General features: G+C 37.3%; 1 long non-coding RNA gene across 1 annotated transcript; it reads right to left on the reverse strand.

Annotated features, from left to right (window-relative positions):
- Positions 1-253: 253 nt before the first annotated feature.
- Positions 254-1,412, reverse strand: LOC103886055. Its single transcript, XR_649460.1, has 2 exons — positions 1,099-1,412; positions 254-835 (listed from the first exon to the last, which is right to left on the reverse strand). It is a non-coding gene; the product is annotated as an uncharacterized LOC103886055 (long non-coding RNA).
- Positions 1,413-9,225: the final 7,813 nt, after the last annotated feature.

Genomic DNA, 9,225 nt, shown 5'->3' on the forward strand with positions numbered 1-9,225 from the left:
GGAAGACCTTCAGCTGCAACCCTGACCTCATGATGACACTTGCAGTGGGTTTTCCACCCTGCTACTTAACATGTTATGAAAACAGGGGCAGTGACTAAGCATGCTTTCACCCTGCCTTCTGATTGTGCAGCTACACCCAAGAATGATATCTTCACTGTGTGTTTCCCCTCCTTGCTTCCTTCTTTCCATGGAGAAATATATTCTTTATAATTTCAAACTAAGCTTTCCATTAATTTACCCATGCATGGACTCATTTATTCATCAAACGTTTATTAAGCATCTATAAGTTAAGCACAGTGACAAAATCTCCAAGGAGGTCATAATTGGGAGATAGAGGAAGATAGAAACATATTAAACATTTAATCATCAGGGAGTATGAACAGTATTTGAATTTTTTTAAAGAACAGGAGAAGCAAGAATGATTAACAATTATTCTTACCCTTTAAATTGCAGAAAACATACTGCTTAAGATTCTATTAAGCTCACAGGAAATAACCGGGCTGGCATATTTAGATTCATTTTCTAACTTTGACATAAATGAAATGAGATATCCCCCTCAAACACCTGCTGGCCTGCCAAAGTTTGAAATTTTCATAATTTGAGACATTAAGTTATTAGACAACAAAGGCAGCAACATTATTGACAATGAGTGAATCCCAGTTAAAATCACATGAATTCACTAGCAGGATTCATTTACTTAGATTAAATTGTTGATAGAGCAGACTCTTCAAACATTGATTATGAAAAAGGTGACCTCGGTGAGCATTTGGACTGTCAGTAGATTCATCTTCAACACTTTTCTCTAATGTCTTAAAAAGAAGTTCTCAATAGTTTGCTGCAATAGAAGCATGACAAAGGATCTTTGAAACAAATCAGTTTTTAGAAACCCGTCCCTCTCAAGAGACAGGAAAAAATGAGATGCTTATCCTTTCCCTCAACCTATACAAGGACAAATGATCAATAAAATAAACTACTTAAATTCAAAAGTCTACTCACTTCCTAAAAACAGGGTAATTAAGGCATTTCAATTTTTATACAAAGAATTTGCCATGGCCTGATACCATAAAAGCTTGAAGTCATAAACAGGTTACTATTTACCTGTGAGAGGGACTTCAGAAGTGCACAAGAATTTCAAGTTCTTTTCAATGCTACTTTCTTCTGATTCTTTCCAGTTAAAATGAAGTAAACAAAGAACAATATATAAGCAAAAGGGAAAAGTATTTGTTTTCAATCTAATATACTAAATAATACATTTAGTTTTAGGGATGACCTCTCTGTTGAATTCAAAATATTATTATACTTTTTCTTAAAATCTTGAAAGTTTCTGTTAATTTTTTGTGCATGCCACCTTCTTCAAAGCTTGCTATGTTTTTTTTTTGTTTTTTTGTTTTTTTGTTTTTTTGTTTTTTTTGAGACGGAGTCGCTCTGTCGCCCGGGCTGGAGTGCAGTGGCCGGATCTCAGCTCACTGCAAGCTCCGGCAAGCTCCACCCCCCGGGTTCACGCCATTCTCCTGCCTCAGCCTCCTGAGTAGCTGGGACTACAGGCACCTGCCACCACGCCCGGCCAGTTTTTTGTAGTTTTTAGTAGAAATGGGGTTTCACCGTGTTAGCCGGGATGGTCTTGATCTCCTGACCTCGTGATCTGCCCGTCTCAGCCTCCCAAAGTGCTGGGATTACAGGCTTGAGCCTGCTTGCTATGTTTTAAAATATCAACTCTTAGATGATAAATATAATTGAATAACCAAAATAGGATACTTCATACTTGATTTAAAATTAATCTTTGGTCATTATCATTAAAACTCTTGTCTAGTTCTGAGGAGAAATATGTTCAAGGCTTCTAATAACCACATCTCGGAGGAGAAGGAAATGGTGGCTTACCTGGAGTGAGAAAATCCAGTGGCGCCCATAGGGTCTGGGCCTTATGATGGGGCATCAGACATGGACCAACAGACGTGAATCTAAGCACTTAATTGGAGGGTGGATGGAGGGAAGACCAAGGTAACACCCTTAACTTTTCAATGTCTCTAACTCATTAGGAGATCTTTTTGATCTTGTACTTCTGTGGCCTTATTCATGTCTGTCTTGTCTGATGAACTCATTAGCTTAATTACTGTCTGTACTAGCATTTGCCAGACTTTACTACTATCAAATGAATTTCACAAAGTTTGACCCACAAGCCACCCGCATCTGAATCACCTGAAAACTTGTAACAAAGGCAGATTACCACAGACCTACTGTCTGAAGATGGGTCTGATAACACTTTATTTCAAACCAGCACCCCAAGTGATTTTCTACCAAGATTAAGTTGGAGAAACATTGATTTTACAACACGAAAAATACTTATTCTAGAACTTGATATCCTTTGGCTGCAAAATCTGAACCAATGCTTTACTGAACTCTCAGCTTATTGATGATGTTTCCTATTTCCCTTTTAATGATAAAGAAATAGCATAGCTATGGAAATGATGGGCTTTAAAGTAAGGCAAACCCAAGTTCCATTTTACCTGTCTTTTCACCCATGGAAGAGATAAATCAACACTACCTCATGTGTTTTCGTTATTGTCTGTCTACTACAGGAGATAAAATGCCATGAAAATAGTGTTCCAGACCAACTTTCTCTGTATTCTCAGCATCTCAGTCACCAGCACACAGTAATTGCTCAAATAATACTTGTGAGTTTATTGCAGATGTTAATTTGATAAAATTTGTATATAAAATTGTAATGGACCTGAAAAGTAAACTTAGCTACTACTGCTATGACTACTACTACTACTACTATTATTATTATTGCTTTAAAATATGAGAAGTTTCAAAATAAGAGAAATTAGTCATAACAGATACGTAGACTCTGGTTCTCTTCAGAAGAAAAATAAAGGAAGGTTAAATTTTATTTAAGAATGGATATTTCATTTCAGCAAAATAGATTATTCTGATTCAGAGCAAAAATATTTACAGGTAATAGAAATCATACAACTAGAACGTAACTTTACTTAGATATATGAGTGCTTAGAAAAGTAAAATTAAAGCTTAAAAGTTTTTCTTTTTATGAACAGTCCAAGGTAAATTTGGAACTCCCTTGAAAAAAAAAATCAGAATGGTGGCAACTAGCCTTTGGTTAATGGCTTAGATTTATTTAAGAGATGGCATCTTTCTCTCTTGCACAGGCTGGAGTACAGTGGGACAATCAGAGCTCAGTACAGTCTTGAACTCATGTGCTCAAGTGATCTTCCTGAGTACTGGGACTCCAAGTTTGCACCACCAAATCTTTAGATTATTTTTAAAAGGGGAAGAATGTATGTACACCTTTCTGTGTAAGTGAAGTTGAATTATGAGACTAACTTTGTACCTGTGCTGCCAGAAATTCTCAAATAGAGCCTAATGGTGTCCTTGGATAAAACTAATGTTCCAGCCAAAGTTATGATGAGGCCCATCTAATCTTCTGCCATTTGTTGTCATCAACTCACTCATGCACCTCTGCAAATCTCTGTCCAAATATCACCTGATTGGAGAAGTTATTTCCGGTTCCTCACCTTACATGGTGAGTGCAAAAGTAATTGTGGTTTTTGTAATGTTGAAATTTGCCATTTGATAGTGGAATGCCTTCTTAGACAAATGTGGCTGTGTTACACATCATTTTAAGGGGCATTTCTCACTTTATGTTTTTTGTTAATGATTTATTACTTGCTGTTTACTTTATGTTTATTTTAGAATATGGAATTGATGTTAGACAAAAAGCAAATTTGAACAATTTTCTTATTTGAGTTAAAACTAGTCATAAAGCAGTGAAGACAACTCACAACATCAACAATACATTTGGCCTAGGAACTGCTAACAAATGTACAGTGCAGTGGCAGTTCAAGAAGTTTTGTAAAGAAGAGGAGATCCTTGAAGATGAAGAGCACAGCGGCTGCCATCAGAAGTTGACAACAACCAATTGAGAGCAATCATTGATGCTGATCCTCTTACTATAGAAGAAGTTGCTGAAGAACTCAACATAGACCATTCCATGGTCATTCAGCATTTGAAGCAAATTGTAGAGATGACAGACTGGATTAAGAAAATGTGGCACATATACACCATGGAATACTATGCAGCCATAAAAAAGGATGAGTTTGTGTCCTTTGTAGGGACATCGATGCAGCTGGAAACCATCATTCTCAGCAAACTATCACAAGAACAGAAAACCAAACACCGCATGTTCTCACTCATAGGTGGGAATTGAACAATGAGATCACCTGGACTTGGGAAGGGGAACATCACACACTGGGGCCTACCATGGGGAGGGGGGAGAGGGGAGGGATTGCATTGGGAGTTATACCTGATGTAAATGACGAGTTGATGGGTGCTGACGAGTTGATGGGTGCAGCACAGCAGCATGGCACAAGTATACATATGTAACAAACCTGCACGTTATGCACATGTACCCTAGAACTTAAAGTATAATAATAATAAAAAATAAATAAAACAAACAAAAAAAAACACAAAAAACAAAGAACATAATAAAAAATAAAAAAATAAAAAGAAAGAAAAATCTCAATAAGTGGGACCTCGTTAGCTGACTGAAAATTTTTAAAAAAGTCACTTATTCTACACAACAACAAGGAACTGTTCCTTGATCAGATTGTGAACATGCAAGAAAAGTGAATTTTATATGAAAACTGCCAATGACCAGCTCCGTGGTTGGACTGAGAAGCTTGAAAGCACTTCCCAAAGCCAAACTTCCACCAAAACAAAGGTCATAATCATTGTTTGGTCTACTACCACTCTGATCCACTACAGTTTTCTGAATCCCATGAAACCATTACTTCTGAGAACTATGCTCAGCAAATCGATGAGATGCACCAAAAATTTCAAAGCCTGCAGCCGCATTGGTCAACAGAAAAGGTCCAATACTTCTCCATGACAATACCCGACTACACGTTGCACAACCAACACTATAAAAGTTGAACAAATTGGGCTACAAATTTTGCTCTATCTACCACATTCACCTGACTTCTCACCAACCAACTACCACTTCAATCATCTCGACAACTTTTTGCAGGGAAAATGATCCCACAATCAGTAGGATGCAGAAAATGTTTTCCAAGTGTTTGTCAAATCCTAAAGCACAGATTTTTATGCCATAGGAATAAACAACCTTATTTCTTATTGGCAAAATGTGTTCATTATAATGATTCCCATTTTGATTAATAAAGATCTCTTTGAGCCTAGTTATAATGATTTAAAATTCACGGTCCAAAACTGCAATTATTTTTGCGCCAACCTCCACTGGTGTAAGTTAAAAAGTAGCATCAGTTAACTCATCGCTTATTTTTTAACCTCTTATCGTCTTTATTTCTCTCTATAGCATTGGTCACCATTCAGGATGCTGTTACTTTCTATTCATTTATTGTCTCTTCTTCACTCAACATAATATAAGTAGAAGGCATGAATGATGCCCATGTATGTTGGGTGAGGGCAGACCACAAGCAGAGTGTTGATTTAAGGTTATAAAAATGATAAAATATGAGCCAAAATAGAGTTAGACTTTGAGGAGTCAAGACTGATTTTGGGCAGTGATAGACATATAGTATAGATGTGGCTCTTTCCAGCAGAATGCTAGTAGTACTGAAGGCCATATGAGAAGAATCCATTTGAATGTCAAAGCCTAAGTCAGCATTTCTCAAAGTGTGTCCTATTAAATATTTTGACAGATTAAGAAGAAAAAAGGAAAAGGGAATAAGGCAAGAAAATAAAATTGCGGACTTTTAAACTCCATCTTTTTTTTAGGTTTGCATTTAATATTAACACATTATAAACTACGAGAATCCATGGAGGGGGAAAAAAAACAAAAAAAACCTTAACTGAATACCCTTTCTTTCCTAAACTTATTTCATCAAATACTATTTCTTCCTCACATCACATGTTTTGACAATGAGTTTGAAAGAGGTAATTTTCACAATAATTAAGAATTGCAACAGTTTTAGCCATGCAGGGAGTGAATTAAACCCCTTGGGTTATTTCCAGTGAAAAAGACATGCCACCAGTGGCCTTGAAGGAGAAAAAGAAAGAACCACCTCTCTGTAGGTATCTTAAGCTGTTGTCCCCTACACACTCAACTCAGTGAGATGTGACCTCATCCTGAGAGCCTCAGATCTTCTATTGACTTTATTAAATACTTCCTTTGGCTGAGACTGAGTTTGAGTTCAGTCTGGGACCCTATATTCCCCAATGACCCCCTCAAATGTATTATTTATTTTGTTCCCTGTGATTTAATGAAAGACTGTGGTTACAATATCCAAACTGAACCCAGATATCCTGTATTAGTTAGGGTGTTTGTGAGAAAAAGAGTCAATAGAATCTATGTAAATAGATAGACAGATGAGGGGAAATATATTATGGAAATTGGCTTACATGATTATGGAGCTGAGAAGTCCCACCACATGCCATCCACAAGCTTGAGAACTAGGGAAAGTGGAGGCATAGCTCAGTTCACATCTGAAAGCCTGGGAACCAGAGAAGCTGAGAGTGTAACTCTGAGTCTGAAGCTGAAGGCCAGAGAATCTGAAGTCCTGGTGTTCAAGGGCAGAATAAGATGGATATCCTAGCTTCAGAAGAAAGAGAAAGTGAATTTATCTTTCTTCTGTCTTTGGTTCTATCTGGATCCTCAAGAATTGTATGGTACCCATCCACATTGGGTTAGGGCAGCTTTTTCTTACTCATACCACTGAATCAAATGCCAGTCTTTTCCAGAAACAACTTTGTATTAGTTTATTTTCATGCTGCTAATGAAGACATACTCAAGACTGGGTAATTTAAGAAGGAAGGAGCTTTAATGGACTCACAGTTCCACATGGCTTGGGAGGCCTCACAATGGTGGTGAATGGCACAGGTAGAGCAAAGGCACATCTTACATTGTGGCAGACAAGAGAGCATGTGCAGGGGAACTCCCCTTTATAAAACCATCAGATCTCATGAGATTTATTCAGTATCATGAAATCAACATGGGAAAAATTCACCCCCATGATTCAATTACCTCCCACAGGTCCCTCCCATGTCACATGGGAATTATTGAAATTCAAGGTGAGATTTGTTTCGGGACACAGAACCAAGCCATATCATTCTGCTGCTGGCCCCTCCCAAATCTCATATCCTCACATATAAAGATCAATTGTACCTTCCAAAAGTCCCCCAAAGTCTTACCTCATTTCATCATTAACGCAAAAGTACAAGTGCCATCCCCAAGGCATGTCAGAGACCTTCCTGGCAGTCTCTCCCACCATAGGCTCTTACGTGGTGCAGGCAAGAGAGCATGTGCATGGCAACTCCCCTTTATAAAACCATCAAATTTCAAGAGAATTATTTACTATCACAAGAACAGCACAGGAAAAACCTGTCCCCATGATTTAATTACCTTCCGCCAGGACCCTCCCATGACATGTGGAGATTATTACTATTTGAGGTGATATTTGGGTGGGGACACAGAGCCAAACCATATCAACCTTCATAAATATATCCTGAAATAAGGTTTTGCCAACTATCAGGATATCCCTTAATCCAGTGGAGTTGATGACTAAAATTAACCATCACATACACAGGGGTGCCCCTTAAGTGATTTTTTTATTTCATTGATATTGAAAACAGATAATTTTGATTCATATTCAACCCAAAACCTGAGGGAAACTTGGAAAATCAAATTGCATTCTTTTTCCAATAATTATCTGTTCAAAATTCATTTTGGAAAATATTGAATTTAAATGACCTCTCTTTTGCTAGGTTTTGAAACTGACAAAAGGACATTTTAGTATTCTAATATAGCCCTGAACCTCAGCTAGTAAATTTCTGCTGCATCCCTTCCCAAGTCCTTACCATCAACCTTGAAGATGGGTCTTTGAAGTCAGCGTAGGGATGGAAATGGTGCCTTGTTGGAAGCAGTAACAACAAGAGCTCCAGATGTTCTGACAGGTGGCCTCCAGGAAGGTTTCATTATCAGGGCAATTAATATGGATGTGACCTTCATCCTGAAATGAGCCAAAGAGGCTTTTTGATATTTTCCACATTTCAGGACTGAGAACCTTTCACAGCAGTCAAGATCAGATAGAGCAAGCATATTAAGTCTCTCTGGATTCAAATATATACAGTGTGTTAAGAAGAGAGTACATTTATCATAAAGGGTCTAAACTAATTTTTTCCCTCTGTAAATGACAAAGCTATATCTAGAAGCCTACCTCTAGCACACCCTTTTCCACACTCCCCCTGCCAACACTTTCACAAATCTACCAATACACAAACGTGAACACACAGAAGCACATTTTAGACTCTATAATGTATACTCTGAAATCCGATTTATAGAATACGTATCACATATTTTTCACTTCATGAGGTTCACATATAATAGATTTAACTTAAATACCTTACTCATCTTTCAAGTTTTAACTTCACTGTTATCGTTTCCAAAAATTTTCTTTTAACTTATCTTTACCATAAGTGCCACCTTCTCTGTACTTCCAAAGCATCCTAAAACTATCTAGGTCTTTTGGAACCCTTATAGTATTACATCAAAATATGATTCAGTATCTTGTGTCTAAAGGTTTCTAACAGGGCAAGAAACTGGTCTTGTATTCCCAGAACTAGGCACAGAGTCTAAAACATACTATATTCCCAATATTGCTTATAAAAGTTATCACACCCTGAGTCTTTATACACAGTTAAATAGTAATCTATCAAGCTTGGCATGGTGGCCCACACCTGTAATCCAAGCACTTTGGGAGACCAAGATGGGTGGGTCACCTGAGGTCAGGAGTTTGAGACCAGCGTGGCCCACATGGTGAAACCTCATCTCTACTAAAAATACAAAAATTAGCCAAGCGTGGTGGCACATACCTGCAGTCTCACTTACTCAGGAGGCTGAAGCAGGAGAATTACTTGAACCCAGGAGGTGAACATTGCAGTGAGCGGAGATTGTAGTAATCTATTAGACAAAACTTTCTATCACCAAGAGAGTACTGGCAAATGAAAATATAGCAAGTTTATGTACTAACTGTAATTCTGTGTGTATGAGAAAGATCTTTGTTAAAATAATTTTTAACTGAAATTTTCAAATAGGAGTGGTCATTTAAACAAATATGCTTTAAAAATAAATGTGGCTTATCATTCTAGGATGAGAAATCTTAAATCCCAAATTTTTATTTTATGGTATAGAATCCATAATATTTTATTAAGATTGAACAATTTAATTTTAGTTTT

The sequence above is a fragment of the Papio anubis genome, chromosome 1 (assembly GCF_008728515.1).
Source record: "Papio anubis isolate 15944 chromosome 1, Panubis1.0, whole genome shotgun sequence".
NCBI lineage: Eukaryota > Metazoa > Chordata > Mammalia > Primates > Cercopithecidae > Papio > Papio anubis.